General features: G+C 37.3%; 1 protein-coding gene across 5 annotated transcripts in view; it reads right to left on the bottom strand.

The window, feature by feature from the left end:
• UMAD1 (UBAP1-MVB12-associated (UMA) domain containing 1) overlaps positions 1 to 20205 on the bottom strand; it is a 79323-nt gene that overhangs the window by 20732 nt on the left and 38386 nt on the right. The gene's annotated exons all lie outside the window — the stretch shown is intronic.

Here is a 20205-nt window from a genome sequence, read left to right as displayed (position 1 = left end):
ACCTTTTCTGGAGTTGAAAAATGCTTCGCAGGAAACTAGTAATTCTCTGCATAATACTCCAAAGCACTTGAACTCACAACAGCTCTTAAAAAAAGAAAGGGGGAGGAGAGGAACCAAAGGAGGTGGGGCATCAGTCATTCTTCAATTCCACCCCCACTATTTGAAAAAAACCACAATTTTTAAGCACCTGTAGACAATAAGATAAATAACAACCATGAAAAGAAATAATGACAAACCATTAGTTTATGTTTGCAACGAAGTAGAGTCCTACAAATAAAAATTATTGTAAACACACCCGGCCTCGGGCAGGTGTACAAATGGTTAACAGATGATATGAAGAGGACAGTAAGCCATATTTTTGATACATTTGCCATGGATGAGAGTGCAAACAAGTTTAAATTGTACCAGATTTAGGCTAGACCAGTTTCTCCAGGAGTAAGGCTACTTAAGAACTTTGAACAACCTAAGGAAGTGGTTTCTCTAAACAGTGGTCCATCTCCAAAGGATTTCAGAGGTAGGCTGAAGAAATATCTGTCATGAATGGTTTCAATCCTGGCAAGACAAAAAAGATGAATGACCTTTTTGTGTTCTGTTACAGTCCTACATTCCATGAACGATGCAGGAGTAAAGACTCCACGGGATACCCTTCCCTGAAATCAAGATTTATCACGGGAACTCATGCTGGCTGCCTGGAGACTTGTGAGGATGTACGTAGACTACAGTGAGTTGGACAACAACCCCCCAAGTGTGCAGGGGCAGAGCTGTGTAGCCAGTCAGTAGCAAAGGGACATACTGGGTAAAGTTAGGTGTATGTATAAACATACTAAAATAGTTACACCAGAGATTTAAGAAACAAAGGAACCAATACCATTCCTGAGAAAGAACTCAGAAGTTTTTATATGAAAAAAACAGTAACAAAAAAATGTCATGTGTGTTAATGCTATCCAGAATATACCTTTTCCCTGTGACTAGTTTTCCTAAAGATGAAAAGACATCTTGGTTTGAAATCAGGACCAAAGGTCAAAAATATTCACAGGAAAGGAAGAATAGGAACAGCTCATTCGGAGAGAAATGACTTTTTTTTACTTAGAACTTTGACATCCAATTCCCAGAGTTCATAAGTTCTTAAGAAGGCTAAAATGTAGCGATACCTATAGTGTTTCACAATTCAAATTGCCTTTAAATACGTTGAGGAAAAAAACCCACAAACAAACACAAACAATTCCTCTTACACAACCTTGATGTAAATAGGTATATAATTACAGTTTTGCCAAACTAAGCAACTGAAACCTCGCTCTGGAAAAAGATCACAAATACATGACCTTAGTAAGAAGTGCTACCAGATATCTGCCAACGCTCCCCCAAAATGTCTTTCATCAGAGCTGAACTGCAAATATATTCATAGATAAGGCCAGAGGGACCACCATAATCATCTAGCCTAACCTCCTGTAAAAATATAGGCCATAAGATTTCTTGAATTAATTTGTTTGAACTAGAGCAAGTTTAAAGCTGTATTTTAATCAAGAGATAAAACACAAAATTATTCATTTTACAAAACAATTAGATTCTGGCTCATATATCCTTTAGTTTAAGCATTATGCAAAGGTTTAGTCATAAAACTCCTACAGAAAATCAATCTATGTCATATATCAAAAAATGTCATACACTGTTTAAAGTCTGTAAGAATTAGAAATGAAGGGCACTTCATTCAGTGTAATTAGGTTTAAACATCAGAAGCATAATCTGTAACATGCAGAACATCACTGGAAAAATTTATCAGGAAGAAAATAATCATGTTTATTACTGTAAAATATTCCCTTACTTACCAGTGGAAAAATATTTTAAGTTTGAAAGGAAAGTAGTAGGTGTATTTATCCTACTGTCCTGATAAGCTCGTATTTCAAATCCTTAGTCTTGGGAGGCTGTTTTTAAGTTATATTATGCCTTTTCCAGGCCCAAATAATCAGTGTTGCACTGAAAGGTCAGACATGCATTTCTCCTTTCACTGAGCTGGTGCTGGATTTATACCAACATTCTCCAAGTTCCAATGGTATCTTCTTTTTCCAAGAACCGCAGCCAGGTGTTCCACAGGAAAGAAATACCCAGCCCAGTCTTTAGTACGTACTATGTACATCCTCCTTTAGAACGCAGAATTGTTGGTGTCTTCAGAAATCTGCATTCAGCTGCCTATCTGGACCTCAGCAAACTCTCATATAGAAAGGTTCAACCACAAGTTTGGCTTCTACTCAACAAGGAAGTGGTGCTTCTATTTATACTCTTTCCTCTTCCAGCATTTTGAAAACCTCAAGCTGTGTAGTCTCTTGATCAACAGACAGCATTTAAAAGTCTAGCCCACCCTCAGTTTAATAAATTAAAACCAATTGTAAATATATTTTAGAGTCTTCTATAATGTAGATTGCCATGATTTATCCTGGTCTATGCAAGAATCCTGTGAGACAGTGAAGTACGTACAACACAGCAAGCAGTAACTCGCTACCAAATACATGGATTTTCACGTCACCTTCAGCTTCAAAAGGAAGACAGCTATTTTCCATTATACTTTAGTTAGTTGCTTAACTCTTTGTTGCCTGTTATTATCCTGCATAGACATGGTAAGAACAAAGAGTATTCTGGCTTCTACTTGGCAGCAAAAAGACAAAAAGTTCTAAGAGAGGATTAGTAGGATCTGAAAATAGGAGAGAATGACTCTGCGGAAGCATCAAGGTTTTACTGCAGTTTCTTTTCCCTCTTTCTTACTCATAAATCTTCCCCTCTCTGAGATAAGGAAGAAAGGCTAGGCACACCAATTTTAAGTCACCCTGCTCCAGGATAAACTAAGAGAACTTCAGGCTTTAGTCCATCAATAGTGGCAGTGCTTTCAATCTAGGGAGGTATTTCATAAGTGCTGTAATTCACTCTGCCTTCTGAACATCTGAGTCTCAGGAGTCCCTGTGATTGCCCTTCCAAGTAAAGGGGTTTGATGGTACCAGGAGTCCTGCCCTTCTCTCAGCCTCATTTAAGTAGCCTCCAGCTCCTTCAGCCGGGATGAAATATGTTTCTGCTCAGCCTCTTCCAGCCCTTCTTAGTTCTCCAGCACACACTGCCAAGGGTCTCACAGCTTCCATTTACCAGCCAATTCCCACCCAATGAGTGAGCTGGAGACTGCAGTAGGGTGATACCAGGGAGCCTTGACAGAAGTAACCAGAACACAGAATTGTGATGGTTTTATGTGATCAAGACAATAGAAGACAGGACAGAGGGAAGACCTCTAGAAATTTTTGCTAATGAGCATAGAATCACAAAATGGTTTGGGCTGGAAAAGAACTTTAAAGATCATCTATTCCACCCGCCCTGAATGGATTGTACACAATAAACTATAAGTAATTTAACCGTTTCCATTGGTGATCAACAGACCACTCAATGATCCATCTGAATCAAATAAGGCACTGGCCAGTTGCTGTCCTTTTCAATGGGCCAGATGGGACACTGATGAATAGTTAGTTCTTCTATTTTCTTAAAAGTGGGACTATCATTCTGTCTAGTATTAGTGCTATAAAACCTACTATATTAATCCTCATTAACTTCCATATGCACATGGCCAAGACATAATAGCCTTATAAGAATATATATAGTTGGCAAAACAATGAAGTCATCCTAGTTCCAGGTCACCTCATCCTGGTTTCATATTAAAGCTTTTCATATCAACAGCAGTTTCATTTCAACAAGCTAATAATATCCCCTAAAAAAACCCAGTATATCAGCAAAAAGATGCTCCACATCTGCAGCTTCCAGTAAAACAAAAGTTTAAGAGCTTATGCAGCAAAAGGGTGAATGAGAAGGAAGTCTGTATAAGTCCATGCTAAGGCAGAGGTCTGGTAAGTATTTGGTAGCCTTATATTGAGTTTCAACAGTGTATTAAGGGGTCCTACAAATAAATCTTTGATTAGGGGTAGAACTTAACCAGTATCTTCTCTAATTCTCCTGACTAACCATGAGAAAAATCTATATAAACCCTGCAGTGAAAATCCTAAAACACTGATTTCTTCAAACTTGTAAAAGGCAGGGGGGAAACTCTTAACAAGGTAAACATTATCATGAATGTTTCTACATTTACAGATATGAAGCAACAAGGTTCAGTCCTTTCCCAATTAAGAGGAATAGCAAATCCAACTACAACACATGCCATTGAAGATTATGGGAGTGGCACTCCAAATTGCCACCCAGTCTGATTTTGGTATCCCATCCTTCTGCAGGCAATCTTAATGAAGAGTCTTGATTTTCCCAAATAATTCTGTCAGGGTCTTCTCAACCTGCATCCCACTATCAAGATCACAGTGAAACCAAAAACTCCCCTACGGAAATTTTTTTTCCCCAAACAAAAACTTTTAGGAAGATAGCAATAGAAAAACAATATGAGATGATTAGAGGCTCCTGTAAAGTTTCCATATCCTAGATCTACATATTTTTCAGTTTGCAAAAAGTGTTTTATTTCTGTGCTTTTCTGTATTTCCAATTTATTAAAAATTTTACTACTTTCAAAGCTTTACTGAATCCCAAAACAAAGACCCTTAGAGTTTAAATCCATTTCCAACCACTTCACTGAGGCTAAATCCACCCTCCACTAAATCCGTTCCAACTCCTCCACCCCCATATTTATATGTCGCTCTTTTAAGAGGTGCCCAACTCTTTCAGAAAGCTGATGAATCCAAAGCCAAAGCTTCATAGTAAAATTTTGGTAGGAAGGAATCCTGGAGATCACACTAGTTCAACCTCCAGTTCAGTGCAGGTATAACTTCAAAAGAAACTATGTTCCCTGGGTTGTCCAGCTGAATTTTGAAGCTCCAAAGATGGAGATTCCACAGTATCTCTCAGTTATATCTATCCCACTACTATTTGTTAGTTCCATGTCCACAGTCACATTCAAAGCAAGCTGTAGAATTAATTCATCCATGAGCCAGGATCCCCCATGATAAAATGTTATTTTACTTTGGTTTTAACTTGTGAGAATTTCGTGTCAAACATAAAGAAATGCCTAGAATTAATCTCATTCTGATTTACTGGTGTGATGCATCCATGTAAGTTCTGTCTCCTCCATCAAACGTGCATGCCAGTCTTTCTCAGTAGTGCACAAAAACACTGAGCCCGCTCACCACAGCATATCTTTCCACAGATCTCACTTTTCCATCTTGCTATTTGGAAATCCCATTCTGGAGTTCATTACTGTAGATGCTGCCACACCTTTCTTATCTAGCTGTGCTATCAGAATGAGCATGTGATGTGACTTACCAGCTACTCAATATATCCTTAGGACTGAAGCAATCAACAGTATAGATCCAAGTAAGAGCTTATAACATGTTCAATCATTTTATAAGGGAAAAAAAAGCTACACACAAGAAATGTATGTCCTCTAATTCTTCTGACCAAACAATTGTGCTTATCTGGGCATGTGTGCCAGTGCCTCAGGGAAAACCTCAAAACGATTCACTGCTGTTCCCATGTTCACCTGATACTGTTCTGCAGATAAATCCTCACCATATCTATTGCATGTTCGCATTTATCACGAACATTGGCCCTAAAAACAAAAAAAAAAAAAGCAAAACTGCTTAGAAGGCATAGATTAGATGCCATAGGCCAGCCTCTACATGCACTAAATCACAGTTCTTGACATTCCTAGAGAACCTTTAAATCTTCCTGTCATTCACTTCATCTGTCAGTTAGGCCACTCCTCTTCACAGCAAAACAAATCCGAGCTCAAGTGAATCACACTTTTCTGGGGAAACAAACCATTTAATCTACTTTTTTGAAAAGAAAAGTTTTAGAAGCTGATTAGCTCTCTCTTTTTTTTTTTTTTAGACGTAATCACTGAGTGATAGATGATTGTTGTGGTCATCTAGACCAGCTTGTTATCTCACAGAATAAATACACTGTTTTAAGGTTAAAAATAAAGCATAAAGTCTCTTAAATTTTTAGACTTAAGAGCAGTTTAATGTTAATTTATTCTATTTCTTTCTACTTCACTCTCAAATCTGCTTCCTGCGTAGTGGAAGATGTCTACACTTCACATAATGCAAGTTCATTGTATGGACAGGCTGGCATGCAACAAGTGCAAAAGAAGCATCAGTTTGCAAGCTAGATTTTCTTCTATGATTACAGTCTCCCACTAGATCCTTTTTGCTTTTCCAAGGGAGGGGGATAAAGACAACTCATTTGCCTTTATTTGTTCTGTTTCTCTTGCCTAACTTTCTCTTCTTTACCATTGATGAGAATATGACCCTCATGATCTTCACAATACTACCTAAGTTTTCTTATTTTGCTTGTATGGATGATAAAAACTTTACTCTTAAAACAATAAAAGTCTTTACATCTTCAGTTCCTGATGAACGGTAAAAGGTCTTTGGAAAACATCAGTAATAACAACAAACTCAGACAAAGGCAAAGTACGGCTCACACAGAGTAGTGCTGGCAAGCAACATCCCCTTTAACACATTTTAGCAATATCATTTCCTTGTCACTAGTTATCCAACCTATAAAACCTATCTCAGATTACAGGCTCAGCTGTGGTTCAAAAGGTAAATATTTATTGTAACATTCAACTTTTCACTATGAAATTAAGATTATTTCACTATCCTTACATAACTATGACATTAGGACTCTCCTCCTCCTGTTTTATTCGTGAAGTGGTTCTAAAGGTAATCCTGTCCAGAAAACAAACAGCACACTGAAGCCCGTAGATGAGGACAAGGATTTTTCCTAGCACTTAAAAACCTGATGTGTGGTCTTCCTGTTCAGTCTTTTGGCTACACTGTGTAACTTGCATGTCAGTAGGTCCAGCATGCATTAAAATTATTTGCCAGTCAAAATCCGAGGTCCTGATAGCCTGATATTTGCATGTGAAGCTTGCTACGTAAATGTAAATTATGTCAGGAAACAAACAATGCAAATTGAAGCTGGTTTCCTAAGGAATTAGATTTACATGGCCAATCATCTTTCCTTGATAATGCAGGAAAACATTGTCCAATGTGATTGAAACTGGCACAGAGGTAGAAGACTTGGAGATATTTACAGAATATAACCATCTCCAGCTGGGTAGTAAAAAGAGACCAAAGTAAGGCCCCAGCGGAAGGAAAAACTCATTGCTCTGTTATTCCTGGCCTGCTTGGTCAACTGGCAAATACTGCTGTGGTTGGTCACTAGGAATGAAGGCAAGGGAGGCCACTGCAATAATGCAGGGAAACTTCCAGGGCCGTTCTAGTAGGGTAGAAGGACTAGGAGATCCTCAAGATGATCGTTGAGAAAATGTTCCAGGGAACACTGTGTGTTTTACTCCCTCTTGATAGCATTTCAGCTATGTTGAAATAAGAAATATTTCTTTTATAATGAAGAAGAGGGGAAAATCCCACTGCAAAATTTGTAAATCAGTCACTCAGTCTACCCATATTAGGGCCACTTGCATCTTTGTCCCACTATCTGCTGTGGGAATGCACTGTGATGAGCAGATGATCACATACAATCTCATCTCAATAACTAGACTGTAAGTCAGCAGCTGCCTACAACATTCATATTAGTTACTACAAACTCATTTATTGTCATATCTTTTAGAAACTCTGAAAGTATCAGAAAGCTGAGCTAATACTTTGTGGGAGAAGAATTAATGCATAGGACAGAAGACTCATTTAAGATAACTTTTATGCAGCACAGTTATGAGAAATCTCCAAAGTAATACTCATTTCATACTTAGGAGTACTCCGATGCTCTCAGAGGCATGGAAAACCTCACTAATTCTGAAACAAAGTTAAGGATAATTAATTTAAAACATAAAGACCATGCACACTGATACACACGTCTGCGAGACATACAGGTACAGTACACCTGATGCAGAAAGTTAAATCACAATAATCACAATATTTAAGATTCCATCAGAAGGCTTACAAATACTGTGGTTTAAATAAGATTCCCTCTCCACTTTTTTTTTGGAAGTTATCTTCTAGATAGCAGTCTGGCAATATTGTGTCACTGTGACTGTATCATGTCAATTCTGAGCAGAAAACCTTATCCACTGCTGCTTTTGCATTTCTGACACATGCATGCAGAGTATTTCTGGACACAACATGCTTTGCTTTCCTATAAAAAGAAGTATAAACTCTCCAGATTTTTGTAGTAATAAGCATGAGTTTATAAACATACCTAAAAATTGGTACACAGAGGTTATGAATATTTTAAACCAGGAAAACCTACATCCAAAAGCAATGTCAACAAAGTATTCAATAAAACAAAGAAGTATCTCTGCTTTCATAACTCCTTGAAAAACTATTTTTTATTTACACAATATAATTCCATTATATTAGTACCATCTTCTGATCTCAGATTTACAAAAGGTATCTAAAACCAAGTTACGAAGTAGGCAGTTCCCTCAAAACTAAAACATAAATCCATTTAACCTGTCCCAGAAATGGCAAAAACCAGCACAGTAGCTGATCTTTGGATCAAAGCTCTCTCATGAATAACTAGCTCCACACAGATGGTTTAAGGACTACATAATTTTATTATTTATCTATCTATCTATCTATCTATCTATCTATCTATCTATTTATTTATTTATTTATTTTGAGCACATAGGTCAATAATGTGGATTAACTACGATTAAAGTGGTTTTTTCCCAATTACTTTTGTGCTTTAAGCTGGTTTAGTATTTCTAGGAACTTTAAAGCCAGCTTTGTAGAAGAAACTACACTATGGAACTTGCGGTTTACTTTTGACTTGTGTGTAAGTAACATGAAAGTGTTCATTTCAACATATTATGCCTAGATTCCTTGATTTTAAAGGCAATGACATAAGTAGTATTAAATATTCACAGATTTTTAATATTTATGGCTTCAGTACTTTAAAACCTTGCTATCCATTTAATTGCATTTTCATGTTACACAAACATAGTAGTGGAGATCTGTCAGGAAAAAAAAGTATCAGCACAAAAAAGCACTAGAATAACTCTTTAAAAGTATTCAAAAAGCAGGGTAGAACTTATTTTGGAGGGGAAAAAGGAGATGAATAAAAATTTCTGAACAGAGAAATTTGGTTTAAAAAGTCTAAAAAAGCCCCACCACATCAAAATATCCATTTACAAAGGCACGAGACCAACAGATGTAAAAGCCCAGCTGACATGGTTTTGGCTGTATCTTTCAATGAAATGCCCAAGTGTTTGCATGTACACGAAAAAGTGACATTAACGCTGCCCACAAAGCAAAGGGACAAACCACAGCAATTTAATACTTGAGTAATTTGTTTAAAATTTGTTTTAAAAAAATCTGCCAGGACTTTGTACCATATTCTTATCAGACATGGACAAAACGAAGAAAGGTCAGAGCAGCTGTAAATTTTATCATCAGCTGTTCCTGATGTGAAACCATCTGAGGGCTGTGAACAATTATGTTAAGTTATACCTACACTTTACATCAGTCCCTTCCCTAAACTCTGCACAGAAATAGCATTTCTCAACTGAAAATAAAGCATTTCAGTTTGTTAAAACAACAACAAAACACCAATGTAGGATCATGCCAGCCTGAAGAGCACAAAGGCAGATGGGTTGTTTTTGAAAAAGAGTATTTCCTGTCTCCTGAGATGGCAACTACCCACTTCCACACAGGCCCTGGGAAGCCACCACGGTGAATTTCATACTCTGCAGCTAAGTTTTCAAGGGAACTCCAGGCTTATGGGCACATCACATGGTGATGTGTAAGGTGCATTAACAGGGGCTACCAGATCTCCCAATCAAAACCTCCTAATGTTTAAAGATGAAGGACCATGCTTTGGCTCAGGCTTTCAAGTCTGTAACATTCAGCAGACTTGAAGTACAAAGGTTTCTGAGTTTCCCCAAATTCAACAGGCGAGTCCCAGAAGCTACCACGTTCTGTGGCTCCTTACCCACTTGCTCAACATCAAGTTCCCAGGCAGGTCTGCCCTGCACATGTAATTTTTCTGCAGAATGTTTTCATGCAATAACACAATTAGAATAGAATAAGTATCTGTTTCAAAACACAACACACTGAAAACAGACAAGGCTACCCTACAAAAACAAACTACGTACAGCTGGTAACTCCCTTCTGGCTACTATTTGAAGAACTGTCAGTCAACCTGTAGCATGAACATTATTACCTAAGGGTGAGCTTTCACAACGCCGCTGAGTCAGGCTAACAGCTTGGTACTGCCAAAAGGAGCAGTCCTGCCTCTCCTCCCAGCACCAGTGCTCCTGCTGTTCCCTTGGTGGTGGCCCTCAAATTCTCCTGAGTGCTTGTGAGCCACCTGATCTCACTAAACTGGCTAGAAAAACAATAAATACATACTCCCTTTCTCGCTGGGTTAGTTTTCTGCCAGTTTAGTGAGCTAAACCAGAGATGTCAAATGAGCTGGCAGGGCTGGCACAAAGGTAATGGAAAGAAACCCTGCTTCTAGGAGTAAGAAACAAGAAGCAAGATGATCCTTTCTTCAGACAGTTAAGTGGCTCAGCTGTTCTATGGAAACATACCCTGTCACAGAACCAGTCTTGCTTTCCACTGTGAAAAACCAGAAGGCAGTATTTTGGATCTATATATAGTCTCCACTCCAGACATCATACAAATCAATATGGAAAGTTTTAAAGATGTGATAGGACTCACATATCAAAAACATGATGAAGTCTTAAACATACCAAAAAATCCCAAACAAATTATTACATTAGGAAATATTCATTTTTGTTATTACTGGTAGGCCATAGAAAACTAGAGATTATTACCTATTTTTTGTTTTCTTCCTTTTATCCCTAAGTGTTCAAAATTGCAACTAGTTTTCTGTCTTTTGCTTTTTCCCCATGAGAAAATTGCCTTTGTTTTCATTTTGTCAACTCCAGGGAATGAGACAAGTGAACCCTCACTACACAATGCTAATTGCTGTGTTCAAGGAGCCCTCTCTGGATGCAAACAGTCTGGATGACAGCTCTTTCAGGACTTCCATAAAAAGGCTTTAAAAAATAACTATGGGCAAAGTAATTTTATGAAAAATCTGAAATTTTACTCGATTAATGCAAAGAATCCATCCACGTATTTTAGTTTCTTGTGGGTATAAAAAAAGTAGGTAAGGTCATGCAATTTTTGTAAATTCTGTTTAAGGTGCTTTGACCTGAACTCTGAACATGAGGAATTTTGTGAAGAGGAGACCTGAGACAGTCTTGATTGGTATTCTTTCCCATTTCTAGCCATACTCCTTACCACATCCATTTTGAACTCGGTACTCAGATAAAAGTTCAGACCAACAACGTCACCCTGCTGCCTCCCTACAGAACAAGCCAATGAAGCAACCCATCCCACGTACAAAGGGCTGTGTTACCAGATACCTATTCAACTGGCTGCAAATTGGCAGATGAAATTCTAGGTCACAAAGACCTGTACACCTGTATCTGATAGGCAGGCACTACAGTAGATTAACGATTTTTCAGAAAACAAGAGAGAATTAAGTTTCCATTATGCAGTTACTGCTTTACCTGTGCTCTACTCAGGAACATGTCCTATATTCAGATCACACTGCAATCTGCCCACAATCATTATACAGCTTGATGTGTAGAAAAACTAGACCGAAAAGAAAATACAGGGCGATGAACACGACACCCTTTTCTTTGCCAAAGACACGGCCTCTGCCTAGAAGACAACTGATTTCATATTTCCTTTAAGAAGAGGTGAGGACAACAGATTTAGTGCCTAGAGTTTTACACACAAAAGCACTGCAACAGGACAGAAAATGTACACAGTTGACAAATGCTGCCAAAATTTGTACCTGTCTTTCCTCTTCACTCTGAGCTGTTTGCTCCTGCCATTCCCTTCATCCTTTCTGAGGGTAGTCTGGCTCCTTAGGCTGTCCACTCAGCTCATTAATCCAAAAGAACTATTTCTGCTGGTTGAATTTGCCCTCACCTTAGTCCTGGTTCAGACCTCGTTCCAGACCTGGGTCCCTATCAGGTAATCTGAGCAATTGAGCAGTACCCCAATGCCCAAGGATGCATTTCCATTCATACCTCCCATTTCTGTTTTCCCTCTTGCCTTACCTGTTCCATCACTCAACCCCTTCAAACCAATTCACCTTGCCAGAACAGCAGAACACTAACTCAGATGAAAGTTCCCAACATTGCAGAAAAATTAAATAGCGGGAGAGCAGAATCTGAAGCAGAATGAAGGGACTGACCTGTCTTCAGGGCAACAAAAGATCAGCCCAGCTATATACAGAGCTAGCCTGAGACAGGGTGATTTTCTCAACAGAGCAACTATTTCTGCATGCAATATGATCAGTCATGTTTAACTGTTGCCTGAATAAAGGTGATGTTGTGCGAGACCACGAGAGCTCATCTAATCACTCACCACCACTACGGGTGAGTGTCTGTTCCCCTCACTCAAAGGCCCTGCCTTTGCTCAGACTCTGACAAACAACAAACTTTCTGCTTATTAACCCATCTTCTTCTGGGAATTCAGCCAACTGGCAAAGTCCAGCAAACAGCAGAGCTGGAGCAAAGTAAGATTCACCTGAAGTGGAGGAAAGTAGCACCTTTGCTTTTGAGTGCCAGTGAGCTGATAAAATCAGATTATCTTCACTTGCAAAACCACTACCGGCCAAACAACTCTTAAATGAGTAAGATCAGAAATAGGAGAAGACAGCATACAGGATTTTGCCTTTGAGATATCCCACAATATTTAACTTCAAAACTTTTGTGGTTAGAAAAAATTCCTTTGCATTACTGTCCTGCCCCAAAGGGATTAAATAGGAACAAAGGCCTCAAAACTAAACAGTCTCAAACTTTCTAATCGACTTGGAGGTTAGAAGACCGTGCCTCTGTTGTTTGTCAAAATGCAGGTGTAGTGTACAAATGCACAGAATGTTTTGGGGCTAATTTACTAGGGAAGGGGAATAGCTGCAACACAGATCCCTAAATTAGGAGATCTGGTTCCCCACGCAGGTATTACTAACAGGCTTCCCCAAAAGGTGCCCAGGAAGCTCCTATGTTAAACACCTGCTCTAGATGCAGGGAAGCATCTTTCCATCCAGCGACTAAATTGGAAGAATTGCTCCTAAATGAAAACATCTGAAGTCAAATACTCCTATAAGCAACCTAATCCATGATTGCTACATCATCCTCCAACAAGGGTAGTCCAAACCTAGGCAGCTGTTCCGAAAAGGTTGCGATCAGAAGACAAGCTCTGTTACAGTAAAAAGTTTCAGATATGTGATGTGAGCATGCCTCTGAGACCATCCCAGCAACTGGAGAGATTTGAGAAGGAAGAAGAGGCTCTGGCACCTTTTGAATGTAAGTGTAAGAGAAGGATTCTGAGCTTTCTTGCTGGAATTTTTTTCTAAATTAGTAAAAAACATTGTAAAAAGTAACTGGACTACAAGTGTGTCCTGAAGCATGATTTCCTTCTCCCCATCTGCATTTTTAATCAATTTACAGTTCTAGTTGCAAACAAAAGTAATGAAAATACATTACATCTTAGAATTAGTGTCTCTTTATTACTATCCCAGAATCCCAAATTAAAAGCTCAGGACAGACCACAGAAACATTACCACTGTATTACTACTCAATCAAACCTTTTCAAAACTTTGTCACAAGTGGTCTTGGATTTAAGAGAGGGGTTCTCAGTTGCACAGACATGCAAATAATAATTGCTTTCTTTCACCATTCACTTTTAATGCATGGGTGTCAGGTGAGTATATCCAAAGCTCAAATCCCCAGCAGCACACTTAAGAATGGAGTTCAGAAAACAACCTGCCCACCTTTTGATCTATCACGTGTGAGCTTAAAATATCTGAGCCCTATCACCACTCTCAGTGTTCTCAGGGGTCCAGCAAGAAAAAAGGATTATTTTCTTATCTCAACCCACATGGCATGAATTTATTTACCTGTGTTAACCTGAGACTAGGTTGTTCTCATCTGAGGTCTGCATTACCTACCATCCTCATAGCTTGCTTCCCAAAAAACTAAGTGTCATTTGTGCTAATCGGTGCTAAGTGAACCAGAAGGGAGAGAATGGCAGGGATCCAGCTGACTCATTAATACCAGTGTAACGGATTAACCCTTTTACATTGTCTTCCCACCCCCCCCAATTAGTCAGCATCAAAGAGGTTTAAGGCTGCACACACTGGAAACATAAAATGGGACAGAGTGTTTGAAAACAAAGGAGCAACATCATATTCTGCCACAAGGACTGTTATCTTCCTATTATTTAGGAGCAGTATTTTTTTAAAAGTTAACCTAAACTTTATTTAAAAAGCAGCAAGGGAATGAAATAGCCTGTCTGGAGAAAGTGAAACATTCTGTTCTGTATAATAAATCCATAGCAAAGTTGTCACACATATAAAAATGTATAGTTCAGCAGGAGACATATAACTAGCCACTCCAAGTTCAAAACAGTTATTAACTGTGACTATAAAATTACTACAAAATGTTAAAAGTCAATCTTTTTTTTTATAACATATGGGCAGCACTTTTGATTTGTGATGTGAAACAAGATATTTTTGACTTAGTCAAACCGCTATTTAGAAAAATCCCTTCTAAAACAAACTGTCAGTCTGAGGTTTTACTTTATACAAGATGGAGCAGTTATTTTCACAATACTTACCTGCTTGAACAAGTTTTTCTAAATATGTAACTGCCATAGCTGCCACCAAAGATTAATGACTCCTCTCGGTGCCTCCAGTGGCCTTCTATTCCATTTGATAAAATACAAGCATCTTTATTCCTTAAAATAAGTATCTGTATGAATGTGTGATGTATATACCTCCAAAAATAACACATCCCAGACAATTTAAAAAAGATACTTCAACCATATTTGCAATAATGTTTTTGGAAAAGTGGGGCATTTCTCATTATGCAGTTACATACAGACTTTACAAAAACTTGGATTATTGTACTTGTATAACTTGAAGGCTAATGTTGAAGACTTAAACTCTGGTTTATGCAATATATGCAAGAACATCACTATACATAAAATGTTTTATTGTGCAGTAAATTCTTTGCTGTATAAAAGCTTCTCATCCTTTTAAAAATTCAGTTACAGTTTAGCGAATATTCTGCTTTTAAGACATCCATTCAGCATTTATATTTTCTTCACATAGTCTGTCTCAATTATACTACAGCTGTCTCACAGGGCAGAGCTGGCCATCTCCATCATGAGCAAACACCACAGAATCTGAAGTTCTTGATTAAAAAGCAAATGGTTTTGTGAGCCAAGCTAAAACTACCGCAGCTGCTCCATTTCACAAACCAAGCGCCATTCAGCTGGGAAGAATGGCACCGACTCTGAATTGTTCTTCCTGAGAGTTTTCACAATAAAAACAAACCACACTACTTCCAAATTTTAAAAGACTTGGGGGGGGGGGGGAGCATGGGGGGGAAAGTCTTCACTATTCTGGAAACAAGTGTTTTCTTTTTACTCTGAGCTTTTGATTTCTACATCAATGTTCCTCTATGAATAAAAAACCACAAAACTAAAGCCAACCCTTCCCCCAAGCATGCACACTCCACACGGGTTCCTGTAGATGCTTTTAATGGCCATCTACAGCAAGTCTGCAGATGTATTAAATAGGAACTGCAATGCTGAACTTTAAAAAAGACAAAACCAACAAACCAAGATACTGCTAATTAATTGATCGCTCCTGAAGCTGTTAAATATCATACTCAGTGAGAGTATGATGGAAATAATAATTATTATTATTTATATACATTAACACAATGATAAAAAATTGTAATTTCTTTCATCAAGACAAAATATCAATCAACTCCGGATCACTTCCTCTGCAAGAATGTACATTTCTCCACAAAATATGAAATTAAACAATCTCATTACAGAGAAGGTGCAGCAAATTAAGTTGCAATATTTTGAATAAAAGTCATGTTTAGTACAACTTGCAATGCACAACTTCTATATGTCACCTCATTTTTTAAATAACCACAACAAAACGTGTTGATAACAATAAAAACAATGAGACACCCAAAACATACTTACAAAAATGCTGAAATGGAATTTTTTTCTACTTTATTGATAAACTTCTTTAATGAATATATCAGAATCAAAACCACACATAAGTTTCCTACAATATCCTAATAATACTTTCTTTGTGGTCAGGCTGGGAAACACTATACACCTCAGTTAAATTTTATACTTCATAAATAGTGAATGGTTAGGCAGATTTTTGTTTTTTAGTTATTTGGCTACATTAAAGTTATTTAATGTCCTAACCAAAAATAAATTTGATGTAGCTGAAAACATTTTCCACTTTTTTATTCAAACGAAAATAATCAGGAGTTTTCTCCCAGCTAATGTTGACTGATGCAAAAATAAGAACCAACTCCTTCAAGGTGTTTAAATTAATTAATTTCCCAGTAATGGGGAAAAAAAAAAAAAGCTGAGTTGCATTAAGGATTTTTCTTTAAAATATTGTCTATAGCTTTCCTGCCACTATTTAATTTATTTTGCCTTTATCGTCCCTATTGTACTTGAGCCAGATTAGAAACACCAGGTTAAGGATAGACCAGACATTACACGAGGCTTCAGGATAATACAATTTTTAGCATATAAAACAAAACTTAGTCTACCTTTTCATTCTACCTTTAGAAGTTGAAAAGAGTTTGATTTTCTGTTGCAAATTAATAAGGGCTTTAGGGTTAATGAAGGTTTTAGGCTACACATATCACTGCAGCATTTTTAGAATGTTTACAAGCAAATTTTACATATTCGTTGAATTTTTTTAATGAAATCTGAAAGTAATCATTCAGGATAACAATCTGACAATACTGAATAACTCTCAAGTATTTCTTTTATAAATATCTCAATATTTTAAGAACTACTTAGTAGATTTGACTTCACAAATCAACACACTCCATATGAAAAGGTTAACAGATTTGTAAATTGTTTTTACAGGATTTTTTTTAGTTGGTTCTGTAAACAAAAAAACACACTCTGAAAGATGAAAGTAAATGTTTATCTGCAAATTATAATTTCAGATGTCAATGGGAACACTACTTTCACTTTCAAAACCTTATATTTCATAGTACAGAACTGATTTGTTCGGGGCTTTTTGCTTGTTTGTGGTTTTTTGTTTGTGGTTTTCATTGTTTTGTTTATTTGGTTTTGTTTTGTTTTTATATAGACAAGCTCTAGCTCCCATCACAAAGTTATTGAGCTGATTCCAAACTGTTTGGGTTTTGGGTTTGTTTTGTTTTCCTTTTTTTTTTTTTTATGTCTTTGAGGCAGTTAAATTCAGCACAACTCTCGAAGCAAAACTACTCATTTCATTTTATAAATTAGTCTATTAACTGACAAACTGTATGTTCACTTTGGTAAGATTGCATAAAAGATACTGTAAACATTGAAAATTCATACTCCTAGGGGCAAAAGTTAACAACTTGAATTTACATTTGACTTTTAGTCTAGTATATGCATGTATCCAAAGGAAGAATCCTGCCCTACTTCCAGTTTTCAATTTTGTTACTTGAGAAAAGGGACTTTTCAGGCTGTCTGGAAGGCACTCAAAATGGCAAGGAAAAGTCTTCAATTTGTTACGGCATCCACCAAGTCCAGGCCAATGGATTTGATGCACCAGTGTTCCCCAGCTCTTTCTCTAATACAAATAATGTTTCTGGAATTCAGCTGTTTGGAGAGTTATTATGCACTTCTCTAAACATTAGCCTGGTTGAGAGACAGAGAATGTTCAAAATTTTCTCCAAAGTGCAGTTTCCTGCAATTTTCAGGCCAGACTAAGAATGAGAAAAGCGAACCAAACCATGTTCAACACCATGCATGCAACTGCCCCTCTTTCAGTCTGATCTTCTAAGAGGAACAAGCAACACATTTAAAGCAAATGACACAAAGATATAAGTCTCAAAAATTATTATATCTTCACAGATTTCATGAACAAGGCAGCTGTGCAGACAGAAATTAATGTTCCAACTGAAGAAAAGCCAGATTTTGTAGTAAATCATAAGAAAAATACCTATGAGTTGTGAATTTTCCAATATAATTCCAGCATAATTCCTACCCCACTAGAAACAGTAGTGTTTATGCTCAATAATTTTTTTGTGTGTGCATGTCTTCAGGATAACTAGCCTACAAGGAGAGGGATTGGGCGTAGGGGGTGGGGAGGAGGGAATGTGGGAATATACTGAGTCTACATTCACTTCCTTTTCTTTAGTTTCTTCAAAAAGTAATTTGACATTGTACTAGATACCCTAATAATGCCTACTTGAAAAGTTCTAGGATCCTTGTCTCCTCCAAGCTCTCCACTGCTTTTAAAAAGAGGCAAAGTTACTTATTTGCTGGCCATTCCCCTGTTTTGAATCCTTATTATGCTCTGGTTGAGCCTAGACCTTGAGCAGGAAAAAGGCTCATTTGAATTCATTGGGGAGAGGGTGCAGGGGAGAAAACTATTACAAGTTTTTAATGAAAAATATATTTGATACATATTATGTGTGCATATCACATGGGACCATTTTCATATAGCAACTGAATATTTCTAGATGGAAAATAAGCAACTGAAAAGAAACTCTAACCTTTAATAATCCAATAAATGTTTCATCAAGAACATTATCTAGTCCAGAGGTTTTGAATTAGAAGAAATGCAGAATCAGTTTTAGGGTGCAAATTAAAGGAAGTTGTTTCAGCCATAACAGAGTACTATGCGACTTTTTTTGTAGTTTTTACTTTTGGTAACAGTTTCTAATTCCCTCAGATAGAAGACTTGCTACTACAACAATGTTAGCATGATAAATCAGGTGATGTTCCTTAAGAGCTCAAAAGAATGGTAGTAAGGAGCAGGTAAACTAAAGTCAAAAATCTAAGTGACACCTCAAAACCCTTTTGAAACAACATTTTCAAATATCTAGCCTTCATAATAGTTCTAAGGTAAACACGGACATTTAGATATGTAAAATAAAACCGAATACACATGAATATACTTTCAGAAACATCAAAATGCATTCCGCATATACAGCAGTCATTGTGAGGCATTCAGCAGGTCTGAAAAGTTGTCCTGGGTATCACAAGGCCATAAAATACTTGTTTTGAAATCCCAACTATTTAAGATTGACACAGATTTTGTGACGAAGTGCAAGGCACAACCTCCAAGGTCTAGATCAAAAATAAGATCAGAATGAAAAATAAGCAGGTCTAACAGTCTTTCAGGAGGAAAGGAGTGTTCAGGTTAAATTCTCACTTTGATAAAAATATCCTGGTATTAATGGAATCAACTGGATTCTATCATAACCTTTGTTAAGAAGTAAATCTTGATAAATGCTTTAAACAAGTTAAATCATTTACTATGAAAAGCAGTAAAATCCCAAGCATTTCCCTCCCACTTAGTATTACTATATTTTAAGGTTGAGTTCTGGCTGAAATAATCCAGGTTTAAAACCATTGAAATCACATGAGCCCTTTGTTCTCAATCATTTGCACTTCCATTAATTTGAAAGTGGCAGTGCTGATACTGATATTAGAAAGAGTATAATTCCACCACATTCAAAGGCTATGACATGGTTTTCCATTACAAAACTCTTAGTAAAAAAGGCCTTTTTAGTGTGGACAACTGAAAGAAAGAGATAATTTCAAGAGGCAATAGATAAGCTTCAGTAGTATCACACTAATATTATCAATAAATGCATATATACAGCAAAGGATCACCAATTTCTTCTTAGTGAGGTGGAACATTTTCCATATTGCACAATGGTAAGGTGATAGAGTTGTGGGATTTTTCTACGCAGTATTTACATGTTTGTTCTGACAAGGTAATTAACTCTAGAAATAGGCCCTGTGAGTGGGAGCTAAAGAGCTGAAGACCAGACTGAGAGGCTGAACTCTCTGACGTACTGGGGAAGTGGAGGAAAGCAAAAGCACAGTGCCTTTGCAATCCAGCTTGCATGTGAAGACTTTGGTTGGTGTATGTTATGTGAGTCATCAGTCTGGACAGGCCTTCACTTCCAAATATCACAAAGACACTCATCACTCAGTTTGCACAGTGACCTCCTTTCTCCAGCATCAGATTAGTGGCCAAGTTGCTTCTGCACTTTGGTTTATATTTCTCACTAAATGTGCAGCATTTCAGAGAACTGGCAAGGGCTGGTTTTACCGCATCCATATCCTTAAAAATTAGAGAAGTTAAAGTAACTAGTACATAGAAACAGCAACATACTGCCTGTAAGGT

The sequence above is a fragment of the Corapipo altera genome, unplaced genomic scaffold, assembly GCF_003945725.1.
Source record: "Corapipo altera isolate COAL_440 unplaced genomic scaffold, ASM394572v1 44, whole genome shotgun sequence".
In the NCBI taxonomy this organism is placed as follows: Eukaryota; Metazoa; Chordata; class Aves; order Passeriformes; family Pipridae; genus Corapipo; species Corapipo altera.
Note: the sequence above shows the minus strand (reverse complement) of the source record. Positions and strands in the feature narration are given on the sequence as shown.